Below are 13,425 nucleotides of genomic sequence, written 5' to 3'. Positions count from 1 at the left end.
TAAAATTATATTTTTTAAAAGGGACATAAAATATTAGATGTAGAAAGCAAATCTCTTCACAGGCAGGCCACGGGAAAAGCTTGAGACATCTCTATAATTACCTAGCTTTATATCTCAGAATGTTCCAGAAAAACTGTCATTCTAAATCAAGTGGATGGTCATTTTCTCCCTTCCTACAAGGTTACAAAAAGGACCTCATGAATAAAAAGCAGGGTCTGTCTCTGGAAGTATTCCTGTTTTGGATTCCCAGACTCAATTCCAATGTGTGTGTATTGAGGGTGAGGTCCCCAACACCAATAAAAAATGATGCTCTGGACACCAGCTGGGTGTCCTACACCTCAACTCAATCCTAGCACTATCTACCCAGAAGTAGCATCATATTACACAGTTTAAGGGTTCAGCCCTACAAGTCTCCCATCCAATGCCCACTACAGACCTTAGTTGAAAGCCAAGGTTGTTACCTTTGCTTCTGACCAACTGGTTACAATTTGGAGGTTCCAACAACAACTTCCTCAGACTTCAGACACCATTCAGAAGTCCAGGTTGTTACCTGGAGTTCTAGCTATAAATCAGAGCTTCCCACAAGCCCTCCTTTGGTTTGATTAATTTGCTAGAGTGGCTCACAGAACTCAGAGAAACATTTTACTAACTAGATCACTGGTTTATTATAAAAAAGATATAACTCAGTAATAGCCAGATAGAAAAGATGCATAGGGCAAGGTAGGGGAAAGGGCAAAGAGCTTCCATGCTCTCTGCAGACACATCACTCTCCCTGCCCTACGATGTGTTCACCAAACTGGAAACCCTCTGAACCCTATCCTTCTGGGTTTTTGTGGAGGGTTCATTATACAGGCATGATTGACTAAGTCATTGACCACTGGTGACTGAGTCAACCTCAAGTCCCTCTCCCCTCCCTGGAGGTCAGGGGGTAGAAGAAAAAGTTCCAATCCTCTACTCATGTGGTTGGTTCCCCAGGCAACAAACCTCCATCCTTAGTGAGGTCCAAAAGTAATATCATTAACATAACAAAAGACACATTTGTTGCTCTCATCACGTAGGACATTCCAGGAGTTTTAGGAGATTGGTGCCAGAAACAGTGACTAAAACCAAATACAGATTTCTTATAAGCCACAATATCATACTCCCTAAAATAGGTTTAATACCCTGGCATGGCAGAAAGACTGCACTGAATTTGGAAATTGGCAATTATACCTGTGTTTGCCAGCAGGCTATCTTCATGTTAGAAAAGAGGGAAAATTCTAAGTTACAAGAAGCTCTGCACCTGCCAATTTTTGTCATCTGAAAATAAGGATGTATCAGAGGAGAGACTGTTAAAAAAACAAAACAAGCAAACAAAAAAAACCTACAAGACTTCATTCTTTCAACTTACAGGAAGCTAAATCAAGTCAAAAAAGGCAAGTGTCAACGAGAAAGTTTCCATAGACCACAGAAGGAAGCTCTAACTGCCTGTAATTACTCCTAACTCTCCAGACACATACAGCATTATTTACAGAATAATGATCTGATCCCAGAAAAACCTTGATTTAAATACAAGTAGTTTAGAAATATCTATGTAAAATCACCATACTAGAAAGAGAAAATCACAAATCAAAGGCAGTTGAGGAGCACATATGTATGTAACTAGTGAAAACTACAATTACTATTCCTTGAACTAAAACATGCCATAGAAGAAAATATGACATCCATAAAAGTAAGAACTTCAGGCATAGCTGAAAGATATCAACAAAGACATTCTGTAACAACAGAGGGATACAAACAGAGAGCTAATTATTCAGCAAGAAAAAAAAAAGATAGGGGAGGGTGAAGGAACTTCTAAATATAAAGGTTAAAAAAAAAAAGATTTATGGATATTCTGGATTTACATGTAGCCTCTCCTGCATAATGGTCTTGCTTCCTCCATGGCCCCTGACTGTCACTAAAGAGAATGTCTCAAGACAACAAGCTGAAGTTGCATGGCCTTTTCTAACCTAGTTTTGTAAGTTACACAACATCATTTCCACTGCATTTGATTGGTCAAGAGCAACATACTGTTTACCCAGATTCAAGCAGAGAGGTCAGAAGTGGCAGGTTGGCAAGGTCAGATTGTAGAAGAGCATCTGGGATGTTTCATCCATCTTTGGAAAATATAATTTGCCAGAGCAGGATACATCAGGGCCACCTAGAAATAAGTGTTTCACACATGGTAGACATCCATCAGTTATGTTTTATAGAGAGAACAGAAAAGCAAGGGTTAAAAGAAGCATTAAGTGGAGATCAGTTAGAAAAGCTTCTAGTATAAACTTACAACCCTATTTTTTCAGAACAAGGAATGAGAATTCAATGGAAACCATTTGGAACTGATCAGTTCAGTAAAAGAGGTATACGTACTTCATTCAAGGTGTATGGCACCATCAGATGAGCTAGAAACAAGGTAACTGGATGTGGAAGCTTTAGGAATAATAATGCAGTCAGATAGTTAAGGTTGGGTAAGCTGGAAGGACATGAAAGCACACACATTACCTTATTCTAGACTGTGAAGTCAATAGATCAGGCCTAAAATGACTACATTAAGATCCAGTGTTCGCTATACCACAGGAAGTACAGAAGAAGATTCCCCAGAGTATCAAAATTAAATACTGCCATTTCTATCTGTATTTGTTTGTACCCAGAATGAGAACTTTATTTTCATGTGTTTAATATAAATACTGAGAATTTTACATATAAAAAGTATATAAAAATTTGTATATGTATTGGGACTCTTTTTTGGATTTCTTTTTTTTTTTTTTTTTTTTTTTTTTACTAATAGTGGTATATGATCAAAATAGTTTAAAGATTACTGATAAATAGCTATGAAGAAACCACTTGAAGAAAGTAAATTATAAAAGCTTCACATTCTAAAAATGAACAAACAGGCACACACATACCAACTCGAATACAACAAAGATAGAGTGAGCAATTTTTTTAAAGGCACAATAAAAAGAGAAGATATAAGAAAAATAAATTATAGGCATAAATAGAAACTCTTCTGTCATATCAAGATATCAAAACATTCCCTTAATAAACAAACAAAAAAAACCCTCTAAAAATGGCTCAACACAAAACACCATTGTAACCTTTAAAAAATAATCAGACTAATCTCATGAAGAAAGCATAAATAAGCAATCAAATGAAAATATATTAAAATCTGAAATAAAATATGAGGAAATTAAAACCAGTAGTACTTAAAATAAGGAGACAAATAGTTCAATATCAGGAATTTAATATAATCAGTGATATTTGTCAAAAAGTTAAAATATTACATTCTTCTCTGTAGATGCCAAGAACGTTATATGTATAATAAGGGACTGACCACATAAATTATTGTAGAGCCATATGAGAGAAATATGTGCAGTTTTTAGAAAGATTAAGCTAAGGTTATAGGTATTCCGAATTGTGCACTACATATTATTAATAGGGCTGAGGAGGGGAGCCTGTCACAGTAGAGTGTGCATAATATAATTCCTTAATATTGTCAGGGAGGAGGACATTTTCCTTCACCCTTCTAAATTCTTCTGGCTGGTCTAAAAATTAAGTTGACATGAGAGAGATTAATAAGAGAAAAGCAGTTTAATAACATGTATACCTTCTGTATACAGAGCAGAGCCCCAGGAAAACTGAGTAACTTGCCAAAATGGCTGAAACCTTCACCTCAAATACAATCTTCAGCCAAAGACAAATGAGGATGTCCGGAGTAAACGTTTGGGACTTCAAAGGGGAGGAAAGCAACTCACATGGAGTTTGGGGTGGTCCATGCAGAGCCCCAATATTTAGTGAGGGTATAAAACATTTAGTAGTAGCATAAATGAGTACAAGCCCTTCAAAGAGCAATTGAGGGAAAGTAATCAAAATTAAATACACAAATACTAGAAATGAAACTTCAAAAGTAACATTTTACAGAGAAACCCACGTATGCTTGCGGAAGCGTGTTACTAGAAATATCTACCCGAGATAGTCTTTGTTTGATTGCTCCAAAACTTGGTTCACCATCCCTATTAATTGTTCTCATGTCTCCCTCACTTAGCTTTATTAAGGCACTCATCTCTCTGTATCACATTTACCTACTCTCTCACCATCTTTCTTGCTACTTTTAAATTACTTAAGGGCAGGAATTATTTCTAAATAATTGTATATCCAGGAATCTTCTATAATGTCTGGGAAAAATTAAGTGTTTAACAAATACTTCTTGAATAAATATTGAAGAAGAACAATGTGAGTAAGAAATGAAATGTATCACTAAGTCACTGGTAAGGAAATATTATATTGAATCACTTTTAACACTCCAAAATTTTTCATATTCCCACTTGGTTCTGCTGTTTCAGAGGAAATACTGTGCAGATACCATAGGTATTTTAACTTCTGTATTTCTTCATTTCTTCCCTTTTGTTCTTTACACATGTCAGGTGAGAAAACAGCTCGCAAGCGCTAGAAAGTGCTGTGTTTATCATTCACAGAAATAACAGCAACACTCTCCTTGCTCTTTACTCCTGTGTGTTCTGTTGTGTTTTGTTTTTAATATTTGCCTTTTCTCCAAGGGTCCATGTTTCCTTTACATTATGTAAGATTGCTTTCTGATTAGTAAAGTCCAAGGGAAAGGTAAGTTAAGTGAGAAAGATACACACTGTAGAGGCCAGTCTTCCTTTACGTCAGGGTTAAGGAGATGAGCAGAAAGTTATTGTTAAAGGATAGAGGAAGTACATGGCTGGTGTCAGGTAGGGGAATGTGACAGCATGAGCCATTTGGGGGCACTCAATGATGGTAGTGTGGAATGGGGATAAGGGGAATAGATATAAATGTGCAAATTTGGAAATTGAAACAAATTGCAGAAAAGTTAATGGGAAAGTCAAAATACCTGAATTAGTGTTAATGATAATTACTAAGATCAGTACACATAGTATTAATAACAAAGAATATTAATAATCTTACAGAGTTGATTATTAAAAGTTGCTGTTCCAGGAAAAAAACATTCTCTCCCATCCCAGGGCAAAAAGCTTTAAAGCCAACTAACTGTGAAAGACTCAAAATTTGCATAATGGCTTTGTTTGCTTGTCCTTACAGTTGCCTTAGCTAATTGCTTGAGCATTCCACTGATTTTCCCAAAATCGCTGTGAGAAACCAGCCGTTCTGAGCTCTAAAATGTATGCTACTTGTCGTCAGCGCTCAGTGTTAAATGTATTAGTGGTGGCGTAGTGTACCTTGAAATATCAAAGCATAAAACAAAGTACACAAACAAGACAGCATCTGAAACACCTCCTTCCACATTGTTGTTCTGTGCGCTGCCTTAACACTGGGAAGGAGAAACTCAGAAAGTTATTAAAATACTGCAGCTTTATAATCTTTATGAATATGGGTATCTCTAAATCAGGCTTTGTGCTGGAACAAAACATGGTTCCTTAGGCTGACAATGTCTTGTGCCAATAAAATCTCCACAAAAACCCTGGCCAAAGTTCTCAGTCTCATAAATTTCCCATGATTCATAGCGAGTCATGGTCACAGTAAAAGGAGTAAGAGTTTCCAGTATCAGTAGCAAATGTGTATAAGACTTAGTTCAAACAACATGTTTTGAGCCTGATGAAATATTAAAGGAGCTAGTACCCCTATCTCCCCATCTCTGTGGGAGGGTAAGAACCAAACTCCTACAGCTGTTAATTAGCAAACAAAGATGGCCTAATCAAAGAAAAATAGTTTACAAAATCAGGAATAATTCATTGGGCTGAACACATCCCATTGATTAACCTCTACCCTCAAGTCCTCCAGTCCTTTTCTATTAGCTCACTCCAATGCTTAAAAAATGCCCCGCCTTTTATCTCAGGGTGATTTCAGATCTCTCTTATATTGCAATAATCTTAAAGTCTTTGTCCAGAGCAATTTTACTTTGACAAGCCCAAGATGAATGCAATCTGGGCCAGGGAACACATTTACCCATTTGAATATAGCTTTGTGAATGATTTTAGTTTTTGCCAAATGTTGGTAATATATCAGAATTTCTTCATACCTTCCAAAAATACAAAGTTTACACATCATTCATTCATACAGTCTGTGGTAATCAGAAATAACTAAAACATGACTCTGAAAAGTAGCATAAATATCTACAATAACTGCTATGTAAAAGAGATGCAGCAGGTACCTGGAAACATGGACTGTGAAAATTTTGTATATTCAATAGGTTTAGGAAAAATAAGAATAAAAATATCAGTGAACACCAGAAAGCTGCTTTAGTTTTGACTTGTAAAAAGTACCATGATATTTAAAATTAGAATTTTGATTGCTAGGCAGCAAATGATAAACTAATATACTATATTTTATAGAAACAGAAATGCTTTTAACTATAAAAAAGCATAAGATTAACAAAACAAGAATTTGAACTATAATCTTTTCACTATTAATTTAAAAAGTAACATGGAGCAGCCTTGCCATTTAGATCCCTCTACTAATGACATTGGGATCCCTCTACCAATCTCCTTTAGCCTTTTTAAAAACTATTTGATATGAGTTTTCACATATATTCCTTTGATGGCTTTTTATTTGGAAAATATAAGTGGATATAACATTCTTAAATTTCTAAGTACTTCTGTGGCATCAACAAAAGAATAAATAGAAGTATGGAACAATCACTTATATCCTAAATCCTAGCCTTGATGGATATACAAGTTTGACTAATGGTTAAAATGAACGTTTTTTTTTTTTTTTTGATGAAATGTTTGTGGTGCGTTTTATAAATTCAAGTGCTGAATAACAGTTTCACCACAAAACACAAAATGAGAAATATCTAGCATACAAAAGCTACAGATAAAAAATAACTAGAAAAAAATGTCATGTACATGAACAAAAAGATAAATTAATCAGTCATTTCTCTTTTCAAAGAATGTATTGTTTTATTTATGGAACATATTAAGTCTTCATTAAAGACTTTCTTTGAGAAGATAAACAAAATTGATAAACCACTAGCCAGACTCATCAAGAAAAAAAGGGAGAAGACTCAAATCAATAGAATTAGAAATGAAAAAGGAGAAGTAAAAACTGACACTGCAGAAATACAAAAGATGATGAGACATTACTACAAGCAACTCTATGCCAATAAAATGGACAACCTGGAAGAAATGGACAAATTCTAAGAAATGCACAGCCTGCCAAGACTGAATCAAGAAGAAATAGAAAATATGAACAGACCAACCACAAACACTGAAATTGAAACTGTGATTAAAAATCTTCCAACAAACAAAAGCCCAGGACCAGATGGCTTCACAGGCGAATTCTATCAAACATTTAGAGAAGAGCTAACACCCATCCTTCTCAAACTCTTCCAAAATATAGCAGAGGGAGGAATGCTCCCAAACTCATTCTATGAGGCCACCATCACCCTGATACCAAAACCAGACAAAGATGTCACAAAGAAAAAACTACAGGCCAATATCACTGATGAACATAGATGTAAAAATCCCCAACAAAATACTAGCAAACGGAATCCAACAGCACATTAAAAGGATCATACACCATGATCAAGTGGGGTTTATTCCAGGAATGCAAGGATTCTTCAATACATGCAAGTCAATCAACGTGATACACCATATTAACAAATTGAAGGAGAAAAACCATATGATCATCTCAAGAAATGCAGAGAAAGCTTTCGACAAAATTCAACACCCATGTATGATAAAAACCCTCCAGAAAGTAGGCATAGAGGGAACTTTACTCAACATAATAAAGGCCATATATGACAAACCCACAGCAAACATCATCCTCAATGATGAAAAACTGAAACCATATCCACTAAGATCAGGAACAAGACAAGGCTGCCCACTCTCACCACTCTTACTCAACATAGTTTTGGAATTTTTAGCGACAGCAATCAGAGAAGAAAAGGAAATAAAAGGAACCCAAATCAGAAAAGAAGAAGTAAAGCTGTCACTGTTTGCAGATGACATGATACTATACATAGAGAATCCTAAAGATGCTATGAGAAAACTACTAGAGCTAATCAATGAATTTGGTAAAGTAGCAGGATACAAATTAATGCACAGAAATCTCTGGCATTCCTATACACTAATGATGAAAAATCTGAAAGCGAAATCAAGAAATCAATCCCATTTACCATTGCAACAAAAAGAATAAAATATCTAGGAATCAACCTACCTAAGGAGACAAAAGACCTGTATGCAGAAAATTATAAGACACTGATGAAAGAAATTAAAGATGGTACAAATAGATGGAGAGATATACCATGTTCTTGGATTGGAAGAATCAACATTGTGAAAATGACTCTACTACCCAAAGCAATCTACAGATTCAATGCAATCCCTATCAAACTACCACTGGCATTTTTCACAGAACTAGAACAAAAAATTTCACAATTTGTATGGAAACACAAAAGACCCCGAATAGCCAAAGCAATCTTGAGAAAGAAAAAAGGAGCTGGAAGAATCAGGCTCCCTGACTTCAGACTATACTACAAAGCTACAGTAATCAAGACAGTATGGTACTGGCACAAAAACAGAAAGATAGATCAATGGAACAGGATAGAAAGCCCAGAGATAAACCCACACACATATGGTCACCTTATCTTTGATAAAGGAGGCAGGAATGTACAGTGGAGAAAGGACAGTCTCTTCAATAAGTGGTGCTGGGAAAACTGGACAGGTACATGTAAAAGTATGGGATTAGAACACTCCCTAACACCATACACAAAAATAAGCTCAAAATGGATTAAAGACCTAAATGTAAGGCCAGAAACTATCAAACTCTTAGAGGAAAACATAGGCAGAACACTTTATGAAATAAACCACAGCAAGATCCTTTTGACCCACCTCCTAGAGAAATGGAAATAAAAACAAAAATAAACAAATGGAACCTAATGAAACTTAAAACCTTTTGCACAGCAAAGGAAACCACAAAGAAGATGAAAAGACAACCCTCAGAATGGGAGAAAATATTTGCAAATGAAGCAACTGACAAAGGACTAATCTCTAAAATTTACAAGCAGCTCAATAACAAAAAGCAAACAACCCAATCCAAAAATGGGCAGACGACCTAAATAGACATTTCTCCAAAGAAGATATACAGATTGCCAACAAACACATGAAAGAATGCTCAACATCATTAATCGTTAGAGAAATGCAAATCAAAACTACAATGAGATATCATCTCACACCAGTCAGAATGGCCATCATCAAAAAATCTAGAAACAATAAATGCTGGAGAGGGTGTGGAGAAAAGGGAACACTCTTGCACTGCTGGTGGGAATGTGAATTGGTACAGCCACTATGGAGGAAACTATGGAGGTTCCTTAAAAAACTACAAATAGAACTACCATATGACCCAGCAATCCCACTACTGGGCATATACCCTGAGAAAACCATAATTCAAAAAGAGTCATGTACCATAATGTTCATTAGAGCTCTATTTACAATAGCCAGGACATGGAAACAACCTAAGTGTTCATCATCGGATGCATGGATAAAGATGTGGCACATATATACAATGGAATATTACTCAGCCATAAAAAGAAACGAAATTGAGTTATTTGTAGTGAGGTGGATGGACCTAGAGTCTGTCATACAGAGTGAAGTAAGTCAGAAAGACAAAGACAAATATCGTATGCTAACACATATATATGGAATTTAAGGAAAAAAATGTCATGAAGAACCTAGGGGTAAGACAGGAATAAAGACACAGACCTACTAGAGAATGGACTTGAGGACATGGGGAGGGGGAAGGGTAAGCTGGGACGAAGTGAGAGAGTGGCATTGACATATATACACTACCAAACGTAAAATAGCTAGCTAGTGGGAAGCAGCCACATAGCACAGGGAGATCAGCTCGGTGCTTTGTGACCACCTAATGGGGTGGGATAGGGAGGGTGGGAGGGAGGGAGACGCAAGAGGGAAGAGATATGGGGACATATGTATATGTATAACTGATTCACTTTGTTATAAAGCAGAAACTAACACACCATTGTAAAGCAATTATACTCCAACGAAGATGAAAAAAAAAAAAGACTTTAACAGCCGATGTGTGGATTCCATACTGTATTATGTTCAAATGAAATTTCAAAATCTTTCAAGAACTTTATGAATCTTGGAGTTTTCAGTTTGCTTGTTCCAGTAGGCTCACTTTAATGGAATGCAAGCACTAGTGAGGACACAACAGAAACCATTTTGAACTTGGGTGTGTCTCTATTAAAAAGGATTTGCTCTGTTTTCAACCAGGGTCAGCCTGGCCATTTGAAGACAAATATACACATAGGTGAACGGATATACCTCTCTAAGTAGGCTGCAACATCTGTTCAAATAACACATTTTCGATTTTCATTACTCAAGTCACACTCTCTAATGGTGTGTTACAGACGCTGCGAGTTTTTAGTAACACTATTCTGCTAACTTTTTTGTTTTTGAAAGTATCACTGTTTAATGCATTGCTACTCTGAATTCTTAACATTTGCTTTGGTCTAAAAGGCATGGTTGCAAGTCTGTCCCCGCTTGCTATCTTATTTTAGTGGAGGAAAGTTTTAATATCAACTAGACAAGAGTTAAAAAATAACATATCACATAATCTTGAACTTATTCATATTGTTTTACCTGAGTGAAGTAATCTTATCAAGTTTATGTATACCTCTTTTAAATATATATCATTGTTTTTGCTTTCCCATTATTTACCAAACCAAGAATCAATGTGAAATACCTTTCAACCAACATAGTTTTTACATTATGATATTACTACATCTCAGAAATTCATAAAAACTTGATAAATTTGAGATTTTAATTGCCTTGGGTCTTTTGAATACATTGATTAAAAAACATTCATCAAACTGTCTAAAGCATCTGTATTACATTTACCCACAACAGTTGTTATAACTCAGAGGCTTAGAGTGAAGCACAGAGATCTCAATCACTAGAGATAATAAAGTCACAGTCTGTTTAAAATAGGAAAACTGGGCAGGCTGATGAAATGTTCAAATGGGCAAATGCAAGATGATCTGGACAGGTGTCAATGACTGAATAACTAAAATTTGGGAGGGTGGGAGCAGTAGAATAGAATGAGGACTGATAGAACAAATTCTTAAAGACAAGGTGAGAAGAAGAATCAATATCTTGGGCAGCTGATCTACTTAGAGAGAGACAAGGTAGACATCATAGAATTCAGCTCCAAAGAGGAAAGGGCTCTCAAAACCAAGCGTTCCCAGGTTTCTAGAAAACCAGTCTGTGACTCACCCCAGGATTCTGGCCTCCAAGCCAAACCTAATAGTATAAAAGACAAACAGGACAGAAATTTTCTCACCTTGATTTGGCAAACGTAGTAGAAAAAATGAGTAGATGTTCTAACCTTTAATACTTAAGGGTGACCAGGGCTTACTCTATGAAAACAGCTCAATAATATTATAATGATATCCAGACTTCACATAGCTCAAGCTATTCATCAGTTGTATATAGAAGCTGGTTTGAACAATCAGGTGAGCCAGTGCAAAATTTTTTTCATAGTTATTTGGAAATATTAGAATGTATACTGTATATTTGGAAAATAGAATGTATACCATTCAAAGAAGTATCAGCACAGTTTCAGACAACCTCAAAATCTCTGTAGTTACAAAAATGGAAGCAGATTTTCTTCTCGTGTCAGTTTATTACTGGTCAGTTATAACCGTGTCTTCATCCAGGGACTCAGGCTTAGAGAGCAGCCCCTATCTAGGACATGCTGGCTGGTGACAGAGGAAAAAAGGTTTGTGGAAACATGTGATGCGTCTTAAATTTTTGTTCATAGATAGCACGTGTTCACTCTTTTTTTTTTTCCCCCACCAAAAACAGGTTAATGGAGGAGGAATCATAATCCCCTCAAAGGACTCATAAGTAATTGGAACAATATAATCTAATTCATGCACCACATCATAGCCTCCTCTTTTATAGTCACATGTTGTGTTAATGTTTTGCAGAATTTTGAATTAAAAAAAAAACAAAGACCTTTAAAATTAACTTCCATTTATATTAGAAGTATATTAGAAGTAGGTTGCCATTTTTCAGAAGTTGCCACCATTTCTAACACATAATTAGGATCCTAGAAAGTCACTCTTTCATTGTTGGCCTGTCAGGTTAGAATTGCTATAGATATACAAACAATCCAAGTTGCCAGTTTCATCCAGAAGACCTGAGTTTTCCTTTTCATTAGAAAAAAAAACTAATGAAAACTTTTCTTTATCAAGGAAACTTGAAATCAGTCCTACCATGCCTCACTTTGCTGTGATATTTAATTAACATCCAAAAAATGATTCCCTCTAGTCTTTTTCTGGTCCCATAAAGTTTCACAGTCATACTGCTCTATGCTTCCTTGGTCTGGATACAATTTCCCACTGTTGTTCTCTCTTGTAAAACTTTTCCTCTGACCTTTTTAGGCCTTGTCTCACAGTGACAAATAAGTCTCTATATTTAATCTATTCTTAATGTCTTTTCTACCTCCTTGTCTTAATTCATCTTACTTGAACATACTTCTTGATATTATCTGTTCAGACTCAGTACTATTATTTCCACCTGCTAAGCAGCACATCATCACGTATCATAAGGGACAGAGGTTGGGAAAATGATTTCCAGACTCACTGGCCAGCAGGGTTCTGCTTTAGAGTCCACTAACAAGAGTCATTTGTATAAGACTTGGAAGCTAGAGGAAGAGCACTAGTAGGTTGGCCTTCAGCTGACTGTGCATCTGAGACATATCCAGTGGAGTTGGTGCTTCCTCCTCTTAATCTCCCACTTCCAGTCGGAGGGCAGCTATCATTATTAGCAGTGGTTTCCTCAAGTTTTTTTCTGTAGTAACTTCCTGAATGAACAGAGCAGCTTCCCCATTTTTGTAAGCCTCTGATTCTCTGTAGTAAGTCCCTTCCTTGAAACACTTAGAGGCTTCAGTTTTCCTGAAGACTGCTGGCAGACAAAATACTACTTTCCTTACAAAACCCTTTTTAAGTGCTGAGCTCTCAGTCTCCCATATCCTACTTTCTTCAGAGTCCAGAAGCAAGGGAACTGCGGGGCAGTCGTCCACTTCATAGTGCTCATTTTGGACCATCACTCCTTCATCCTCACTATTCCTCCTCTGCGTCTTTGTAGCTTCCTATCAATCTCACTGACTCATCAGTGACCTTGGCTCCTGGTTTGCCATCTTCCTTTTTATTCCAACACTTACCCCCCCCCCATCCTCAGTAAACTAATGACCAAGTGACAAAGTTATCTGAATGTTGAGCCTTTATTTTCTGGTTTCCATAATTCCAGCTATTTCATGCCCATTCCTTTCCCCTGTCCACTCTGGTGTCCACATTCTGGACTATGTTATCACCCAAAAACTCTTCTTCTGAAATCTTAAATTAAAAGATCTCACTCTGATCATAACATCCTATCCTTCTAGCACCAGCTT

This window comes from Pseudorca crassidens, chromosome 4 (assembly GCF_039906515.1).
Source record: "Pseudorca crassidens isolate mPseCra1 chromosome 4, mPseCra1.hap1, whole genome shotgun sequence".
NCBI lineage: Eukaryota > Metazoa > Chordata > Mammalia > Artiodactyla > Delphinidae > Pseudorca > Pseudorca crassidens.
The sequence above is the reverse complement of the archived record's forward strand: the minus strand, read 5'-3'. Positions refer to the sequence as shown.